Below are 10,733 nucleotides of genomic sequence, written 5' to 3' on the forward strand. Positions count from 1 at the left end.
GTTGCAAAGTGTTAACAAGCTTCAAGCACTTTTTGAACTGGCTCTCTTCCACAGTGTGTCTTTTGTCCTGTCTCTCTCCCCTCATCTAAATCAGCGTCCAGCCTCTCATATGTAGGGGTTTTGGTGTAGCTAGAGGTTGGTAAACTAGAAGCTGACAAGCCACAGTCTCAGAACAGCAGGACTTCTTTAAAGAGAATTTCTTTGTTAAAGTAAGCCCGCAAAATTCTGTCCTCTTTGCATTATAATGAATTTTCACCCATTAGTAAACCTGAGTGAAAAGCCTATTACAGAGCTAAAAGTCTAGAATGCCTTTCAGAAGCTTGTTTTGAAAGATAACATCTTCTAGTTCCCAAAGCTGTGCTTGTTGACCATGTGGTTCTAATGCTCCTGTAGCTAACCCTAACCCAGAGGTATCAAATATGAAACACAAATCTATAAATCTAAATTCACAAAGACTTAAAACTCAACATTAATAAAAGGACAACAAGAAACAGGTAAAAACAATAGTGGAGGGTAGGAACTAACAAAGACTTTCAGGTGGCTGTCCCAGGATGTAGAGCAGGATGTCTACTAATCAGAAGGTTGGCAATTCAATTCCTGGCTGCTCCAGTCTGCATACCAAAGTATCCTTGGGCAAGACACTAAACCCCAAGTTGTTGTTTTGTATTGGGGGGGGTACACTGAATGCACTGTTGTACTAAACATATTTGCTTTTACAAAAAGAGCTCTATACTTTTTCTATAGGCTATTCTTGTTAATGTTTGTATTTTATTTTTATTTTATTTATTCAGGCCAGGTCTAACAGGCAGGAAGGAAGGGGTAAGAAGAAGAGAGATAGAAAGAGAAAAAAAAAAGAAAAAAGGGAGAAAGCAGAAAAAACAAGAGAGGTAGATAACACACACACACACATATTCACACACACATACATGCATAGACACACACTCAATCTTGCTGTGTGTGAATGTTTGATTATAAGCACTTAGCTGTAGAAGGAAGTGCTTGTGTGAATAGGTGTGAATAGGTAAATACAAACGTGTTGTATAAAGTGCTTTGAGTGCCCAGCTACAGTAGAAAAGCACAATATAAAAATGAGTCCATTTATCATTTAACAAAGACTTGGAGGGCAAAGGGCTAACACAGGGCTGCGCTTCTGAATCAAACTTGTTTAGCTTAGCTCGGTTTTATTACCTCACTCACCAATAGGTGGAGAGAGGTTATATTAAAGTTATTATTATATATTACATATTATTATATTAGATAATATTATTATGTTATGTTTTTGGTCACATTTGTTGCTCTGTCTGTCAGCATGATAACACAGACAATTATGAATGGATTTCAATGAAAATTTCTGGAGCTGGGTAGTACAGGGAACAATTTATTGAATTTTGATGGGATCCAGATGGATAACCATCTGGATCCAGGATTTTTTTTAGTATGATACTGTTAACTTCATAATCCTGGGACCATTGACCAACTATTTTTGGTTTAATTTGAATTTTGTTTTCCTTTTTCTGCTTCTTTTGTTACATTTTCAGTTTTTTTTCTGTGTCATGGGTTTTGTTCTCAGTTTTTTATTCTATAGTTTAATTTGTAGCATAAGCCTTCTTTGTTTAGTTACCTTAATCTTGCATATGGGTGGGTTATGTTGATTGTGTCTGTGTGCTTGCCTCCTCATGTTTCAAGTCTGCATTTTTGTCTCGTTTGTTCACTTCCTGTTTTATGTTGCCAGTCTTTTATTCCCTTTGTGTTGTGTTGTGTTTTGCTTTCCACTGTGTCATTAGTGTCATTTTGGTCACCTATGTTTCCCAGCTGTCTCCACTCCCCTCATTATCCTTTGTATGTTTAAGCCCTGAGTTTCCTCTGCTTGTGGTGTTGTTGTTAGATCTCAGCTGTGCGTGCCTTAGAGTCATGTTTGTTTTTATTCATGCCTAGTTAAAGTCAAGTCACAGTGAAATGTAATTTGTGCCACTGATTCCTGTCTGGCTAATAAAGTTTAAATTTGAAATATTAGCTTTCGCCTTTCGTGTCCTGCATTGGGATCCTCTGCCTTTCCTGCCACAGTGATAAATGATAATTAATGTTGTTGGATGGGGATAATATTCACATATTTGAGGATTACTCAAACAATTATGAACAGATTTCAATGAAACTTACAAGTGCCCATGGCCAAAGGCGATGGACAGGGAACTGTGATATTGTACCTATATTATAATCACGCTATTGCTTTTTGGCCACTTAAAATATCTTTATAGAACTGTGATGTTATATTTATTGTGATTTATGCAGCCTTCTTAGCCAGATTTCTGTTTAAAAAGACATTTTTAATGTCAGTGACATTTTACCTTGATAAAAAAACAAATATATAAAAGTCACTTTGACAAAAATTGATTGCAGCTTCTACCTTGTAATAGAAATGCTTGTTCTCACTCCAAATGACCTGATATCATTCATGAGATATGTTTGACATATGTTTCACAGATAATAGGGTAACACGTCGTTTAGAGCCGTAATGCAGGCAATCATTTTTTGACAAACACCAAAAATCGCTTTTTGGCATATGATCACTTTTTGGCAATACACCGGCAGCACCCCCCCGCCACCTCAACATAAAAATGACAACCACGAAACGAGGGTGAGTCAGCTGTGTTTAAGGGCAGCATCTCCTCTACTACATACTGTCCAACCAACTTCTTCAGCTCTCCCCCACTTACTGGTTTGTACTGAAGCCCAGCTTTTGTTGTTTAGGTGCTGGGGGGCTCCTGCATTAGCCGCAGCTCTGCTTCGCTCCACCTGGTGGGACTCGCTGTAAGTTTGACTGCGCCGTGACTCCAGATGTTTCTTCAAATCTGACGTAGTGTTTCTGAAGCTAGATAGCACTTTGTCGCCAGCACAGAGCACACAACTAACCTTGATATTGTCATCTTGAGCTGACACAGACTCACAATAGTGCCTGTATTTCAGCTACAAAATGCACACCTCTCGCCTCCCTCCATTGTTTACATTTGTGTCGCTGTGTGCTATTAATGTCCTCATGCTGAAAACGGGACTGAATTGACACATTGGCCACTCATCACTGCCCGATATACAAGAAGAAAGCAAAAATATATATCTGTGTACTACGGAAAATGACAAAAATAGTAACGTGCAGTGACTTGGATAATCTGATCGCAAAAAGCAACACGTTAGATTACTCATTACCCAAAAAAGTTGTCAGATTAGAGTAATGCGTTACTTAGTAACGCTGACATCACTGGATGGGACATCGTGCAACCCAGTGAGCAGAGCCAAGGGAGTGGCCCTACTCACTGTAGTACTAGTCACCCCCCCCACCACCAAAAAAGACTCTACATGTGTGTGATGTATTTTTTGATTATGTGGGAGGAGGGGAAGGGCCAGGATAATATATGACATTGAGGTAGAAGACTACCCCTGGAGGGAGAGATCCATCTACAGATGCAGCCACTTAAAATTGCTGCTCCCCTCCTTCTTCTGGGGGTATCTACTTCCCAGCATGATCACACCCCTTTCCCTCAATTGCAGAGTGTCACCAAGAGATGGCGCTTTCTTCACAGAAATTTATGTGATTCACAAATGTTTTAACATTTCTTGCTGAAGTATTTTCACTGTCTAAAACATAGCTACAACCAATGGTGTTGGAAGTTCCATGAACACAGCTTCGAGCTGCACTTTTTTTTTTTTTTTTTTTTTTTTTTTTTTTTTTTTTAGCCTGTCATGTCTGGTAGATCTTGCAAGCAGAACTGTGATCTGAATGCGTTGTTGTGCCAAACATATTTGCTATTTCAAGATGAGCTCTATAGGTTCTCAATAGGCTCTTCTTGTTGATGTTTTAACCCTTTATTTTATTTATCTGAGTTATTTTTCCACATACTATGTAACAGCCAGAGCTGACAGGCTGAAGAAGAGGAAAATAAAGAGAAGAAAAAGGGAGAGAGAAAGGGAGCAAAAAAAAAAAAAAGGGGAAAGAGCACAAGTCTATTAATCAGATACTTCATCACTTTAACATATAAAAAAATACTATCAATACTTGCAAAAATAAATTTGTGTGTGAAAAACAAAACTAACAAAGCATGTTACGCACACCAACAATTTTGTTGAGTTGTGATTGAGTGGGCGTTTGTGTCTGTGTCATGTTTGTGTCTGTGTCATGTTTGTGTCTGTGTCATGGAACGTACTTACCAATGAGGGCAAAACGCTGCAGCTCCACCCATCAGAAGCCAGAGGCAGGTACGGAAAGCCCCCGGAACCCCAGGCCACCAGCAGCCCACCAAGGGCCAGGAAGACCCCCGGCCACTCAGTCCAAAGACAACCGCATACCTACCCCAGCAGACGGGAGAGGGTGGTCTCAGACGGAGCCCCCCCAGTCGAGGAGCGAGGGCTCCAGGGAACCCAAGGCGATGAGAAGCCAGCCCCCCCCCAGCGGCCAGCCCCCTGCACTGGCCGGCGGCAGGGCTCCCGGGCCCACGGCACCCAAGGACCGCCCGACCCTCCACAGAGCCCCCCCCCACGCCGAAGAAGCCAACGCAGCCCCGCACCGCACCCCCAAGGGGGGCAGGCCAGCACCCACGCCAGAACACCCAGCCCCACCCAGGAACCCCGAGGCACCCCCATCCCAGGGGGGTAGGGGGGAGGAGGCAACCAGCAAGGAGCGGCCAGGAGGCAAGGCACAAGGCCCAGACCCAGGTCCAGCCATACATACAAACACACCCAGACACCCGTGTACACATTTATACACAGATACTCATACATGCCCATACATACTTACCCACACACAGATATGCCATACATACACATTCACTCACCCACCCATACTCACGGAGACGGTGACAAATACACAAAGACACACATTCATCCATAGCTACCCACCCTCTGAAGGCGGGGCAAGTGGAACCCACCCCAGGGCCAACAGCGACCCCAGGACGCCACCAGCCCGGTCCCCAAGGAACCACCCGACCCCTACCCCAGGCGAGACGCAAGAAATCGGGGTGTAAGATGACCCATCCACCCCTCCTCCTCCCCAACTTGTAGGTCTATGTGTTAATGTTTGTGAGTGAATGAGGTGTATAGGGTGCAGTTAAAATTGAGGGGACAGTTATGCCACAAGCGCCAACTGTTGGTCGTCAGCGCTTGCCCACACTGCCCCCCCAAAACCCTCCATGTCTAAAGTGCAAATAAAATTTGGAGACAGACAGTGACGAGGATCCGAGTGGGGCCACCTCAGCGGCCCATCTCATCAACCTCTGAGTAACATGCCTGCCCCAAAGGTCCTATGTGTATCAGGTTGTAAGTGTGTATGTGTTGTGAGTTATAATGACTAAAGTGCAATTAAAACGGAGAGGCAAGTGGTGGTGCAGCTCTCCACGTGGCCTCTCCATCCTACATCTGTGAGTGATGTGTATTCTGTGTGTGTGTGTGTGTGTGTTTGTGTATGGGGAGGGGGAGGGGGGGGGCATATGACCAGGAAAAATCCTGGAAGAAGAGAGCCAGCTGTCCGCTGGCTCAATAGGCACCCCGACCTCCCACACCCCAGCACAGGGCAGGGGGAGGTGAGCCCGGGGCCGCGGTGACAGCATCCCGGAGCACTGCAGCACCCGAGGTTGGCGCCCTCGCCCCCACCGCAGAGGGCGGCCCGCTCCTCCTAGATGCCCATTCACTCAACAATAGACACAAACAGGCGACAGGACATACTGGCCTGGGCATGGAAATGCAGTGCCCAGTCCCCCCCAACCACCCCACCGCGGCCCCATCCCCCACCCCACCCCCCCGCAATGCAGGCACCCCAGGGCCCCAAAAGCGTAGACCGGACATCCCGACGTCAGGCCAACCCACCCCACCCGGCGGCGCGGCCGGGACAGCAGAGGCCCCCCCCGCGCCAGGGGGGGCCCACCGGGAGCCGGCGCGGCCCCAGTGCCGGGGCCCCAGACCCCAGCCCCCAAGCCATACAGGGAAGACCAGCCAACCGACCGAGGGCCGGCACCACCCCCCCAAGCACCCCGCCCACACCCCAGGACCGAAGGCAGCACCATCCAAGCCCCCACCACCATCAACCAGGACAGGCACACAGACATCACCAGAAGGTCGCCCCAGGGCCCCAGCCCCAGGAGGCTACCAGCTACCCAGGCCCCCGGAGTCCCCCCCCACCCCCCCACAAAGCACATCAGGAGCAGAGCCCGCAGCCCATCACCCCCACTAAGTAATGGAGCTGAGCAGTGGGAACCAAAGAGAGTCAAATTCCTCCAATTTGTTTTTAGAAGAAGCAGACATTCTCTCTAAACTAACATGATCTACTAATAAATTTCTGTACTGAGTAATACATAGTTTATTTTTTGTCTTCCAGTTCATGAGGATCATCTTCTTAGCGATGCACAAGGCAGTAAGAACTATGTGTGATATATTTAACTCCATAATTAATTCACTGACATCACCTAAGATGCATAGTCTGGGGGAAGTTGGGATATGACAGCTAAACCATGTGGATAGATCTTCACAAATCCTCTGCCAAAATCTCTGAACTGGTACACAAGACCACAGAGCGTGTAGATGATTATCCTCTGAATTGCTTGTACAGTGGGTGCATATGTTTGAGTGTGTAAGGCCCATTTGGAACATCCTTTGTCCAGTGTAGTATGTTCTATGGAGAATCTTATATTGTACAAGTTGTATTTGGGGTCTTTTAGTCATTTTGAAGATATTTAAACATATTTCTGTCCATAAATTTTGATCCAGGTTGACAGAAAGATCACGCTCCCATTTTGTAATTGGGAGGGAAACTGAATCATCAGTTTTTATTAATAATTTATATAATTTTGATAACAATTTTGGGGTACAGAGGTTAAGAAATTCTGTTACCCAAGTAGGCATTTCTAGATTCAATTGATTAAGGTTAAATCTTCCCTGTAGGACGGACTTAACTTGTTGATATTCCAGAAATCTACCGTTGCCAATTCTATATTTTGATATAAGTTCTTGGAACGTGATAAAATTTCCATCTTGGATAATATGTTCTAAGTTATTTATACCCTTATCACGCCATAACGGAAAATTCAGCATTTTCTTTTTCTGACAAATATCTGGATTGTTCCAAATGGGTGTTAGTTTACAGGGGATGAGTGAAGACTTAGTTATTTTTAAAAATTCCCACCAGGCTGTCAGAGAGGTATTTATACTAAGGACTTTATAGCAGTTATGATGTTTAATACTGGAACTAATGAAAGGTAAATCTGAGATTTTTATTTTTCCACAAAACGCCTGTTCTAGATCCAGCCATGGGTTGTCTAATAAATTGGATTTGATCCACTTTGAAATATACTGCAATCTACTGCTTAAGAAATAGTAATAAAAGTTTGGTAATTCTAGACCTCCACTGTGTTTTGGCTTTTGTAAAGTTTTTAAGCTTATTCTTGATGGTTTGTTTTTCCATAAAAATTTTGAGATGTTTGAATCTAGTGACTTAAACCAAGGAAGAGTAGGTTTATTAGGGATCAATGAAAATAGATAATTAATTTTTGGTAAAACCATCATTTTAATGGCAGCAACTCTCCCCATGAGTGATATAGGTAAACTGTTCCAACGTGTGAGATCATCCTCTATTGTTTTTAATAAGGGGATATGATTTAATCGTACCAAGTCTGAGAGCCTGGCGGAAAAATTTATGCCTAAATATCTAATATTTCCTGACTTTAGTGGGGTCCTAGAGGTTCTCTGGAAATTACAATTCAGAGGCAAAACTGTTGATTTACTCCAATTGATAGAGTAATCAGATATAGATGAGAACTTATCTATCAGTGTGATAGTCTTCAAAAGAGAGCCTTGTGAATTCCCAAGGAAAAGTAATACATCATCAGCATAAAGGCTAAGTTTATGGTCCATATTTTCAGTTTGAATCCCTTTAATATTTACATTTTGACGGATTGCTGCTGCTAGCGGCTCAATGAAAATTACAAAAAGAGAGGGAGAGAGTGGGCAGCCCTGCCTAGTGCCCCTCTGCAGACTGAAACTTTGTGAAATGAGATCATTTGTCCTAACACGCGCATTCGGAGAGCTGTGTAGTGTTCTGATCCAGTTTATAAAGGATGAACCGAATCCAAATTTTTGCAGAACTGCTAGTAAGAATTTCCAATTTACCCGATCAAATGCCTTCTCTGCATCTAAAGACACGGTTGTCGTCTCTAATTTGTTAATAGAACAATAGTCTATTATATTTATCAGTCGACGTGTATTATTGGCTGAGTGCCGACCCTTGATAAAGCCTGTTTGATCTGGATGTACAATAAATGGAGTAATACTTTCTAATCTTTTGGCAAGGGCTTTGCAAATTATTTTAAGATCTACATTAATGAGAGAGATTGGCCTGTAGCTGGATGGGAGTGTGGGGTCTTTGCCTGGTTTAAGAAGCAGGCTAATGTTAGCAGAGTTTAAGGTTGGAGATAAGATGTGGTCATTCTGAATCTGAGTTACCATTCTGAAAAAAATGGGAGCTAGCTCAGACCAAAATTCTTTATAAAACTCGGCTGGAAAACCATCTGGGCCTGGGGCTTTATTATTTGGGAGATGCTGTAGGGCTTCACTAAGTTCACACAATGAAAGAGGTAAATCCAGAGCTGCAGCCTGGCTGTCATTTAGTTTTGGTAGATTTATATTATTAAGAAATTCTTCAATTTCAGTATCAGATGGGTTAATCTGTGGTGAATATAAGGCTTCATAGAAGTCTCTGAAAGAGTTATTTATTTGTTGTGGGTCATGAGTAATAATACCAGTCGAGTCTTTAATAGAAAAAATAGCTGTTTTTTCTTTATTCAGTTTTAATTGCTTGGCCAGGAATTTTCCAGATTTATTTCCATGCTCAAAGTTTTCCAAACGCAGCCTCTGCAACATAAATTGTGTCCTTTTATCAATTATTTCATTTAGCTCCAGTTTCAGTTTCCTCAGGCTGATAATTGTATGTTCTTGTGGTGAAGCGGCATAGGCAGTTTCTAAAGATTTAATTTTTTGTTCTAATTCTAACACAAGTGCTTTTTCTTTATTTTTCCTATGCGAGCAGTAAGATATTATTTTGCCCCGCATTACTGCCTTTCCTGCTTCCCAAAGAACACATGGTGATATTCCTGGAATATCATTATATTCTAAGTATCCTGACCATTCCTTTTTGAAATAATTAATAAAATCTTCTTCTTTAAGTAATGATGTATTAAATCTCCAGTTCCTGATTGGTGGTGTGACTCTTTTCTGTGTCAGAGACATAGACACCGGTGCATGATCGCTAATAGTGATAGGGTGAATCTGAGTGTCTGTGATATCCATCATTATGGAGCTGCTAACTAAAAAGTAATCTAAGCGGGAATGAGATTTGTGTACTGGTGAGAAATAACTATAATCTCTCAAAGTAGGGTGATGTGAACGCCAAGCATCGCAAAGTCCAAAATCCTTCATGTACTGTTTAAGAATGTCTGCAGACTGCCAGTTCCTCTGACTCACTGCTGTACTGAGCCTGTCAATATCTGCATTAAGTACCAGGTTGAAGTCTCCTCCTATTACAAGTGTGGTGTCAGAGTGATCTGAGAGTGAAGTGAACAAAGCATGAAAGAAGGAGGGGTCATCAACATTTGGTCCATATATACTAGCAATACATAAATCTGTATTCTGTATAGATAAATTAAGTATTATAAATCTACCTTCAGGGTCTATTGTACTGTTGCTAATGTTAAAGTTTATCTTCTTGTTAATCAATATAGCTACACCTCTTTGTTTGGAGTTATAGCAGGCTGAGTACGTGTGAGGGAACTGTGGAGAGGAAAGAGTGAGCACAGATGTTTTGGACACATGTGTCTCCTGTAGAAAAACAACATCTGCTTTTAAGTCTTTTAACCGATTAAAAATTTTTAGTCTCTTTTCCCTCGAACCAGCCCCGTGCACATTCCATGAGACAAATCTGAGTGTGCTCATATTTAAACTAACTGATGGACTGTTGTGTGCTCACTAAGGATGTGTGTGTGTGTGTACATATGTTCTGTATGTTGGCGTGTGCCCTTTATATTGATGTGTGCGTGTGTATGTGCGCTGTATGTTGGTGTGTGTGCATCTGCGCTGTATGTTAGTGTAGTAAACTGTAGCATTGTAAGTGACGTAAACATATTGCTGAGTGCAGAAAGAAAAAAGACGTGTAAAAAGTGACCTAAGTGACATAAGAATGAAATTAGATGAGGGGAAAACAAAACAGAACAAACAAACAAACAAACGATCACGGTACTATGCTGACTCGTCGGCGTTAATGGTACTACTTAGACAGATTTAGACTATTTAATGGTACTGTTTAGATGGTTGAAAAAAAAACTCAGAAAAGAACGTTAATATGGACACAGATCACCTGATCGATCAGCAGAGCCATGGCGTGGTGTTTTTGTCTCGGTAAAGCTGTCCGTTTACATACAGTTTGTCCACGGCGATGACAGCCCGGGAGCCTTCCTGCATGAGCTTCTTCCGGATGGGGAATAGGGCCTTGCGTCGCTCCAGAATCTCCTTTGGAAACTGGTCGTTGACGCTGAAGTCCGTCCCTCTCAGCTCCCGGCCGCGGCTCTTCACCAGCTCTTTTTCTTTGAAGTGTTCGAATTTGGCCACGATCGGTCTGGGTCTGCGTGCTCCGGGTCGCTTCCCTCCCAGGCGGTGGACTCTATGGAAGGCGATGGTCTTCACGGCGTCCTCCGGGAGCTTCAGGT

This window comes from Archocentrus centrarchus, chromosome 1 (assembly GCF_007364275.1).
Source record: "Archocentrus centrarchus isolate MPI-CPG fArcCen1 chromosome 1, fArcCen1, whole genome shotgun sequence".
Taxonomy (NCBI): Eukaryota; Metazoa; Chordata; class Actinopteri; order Cichliformes; family Cichlidae; genus Archocentrus; species Archocentrus centrarchus.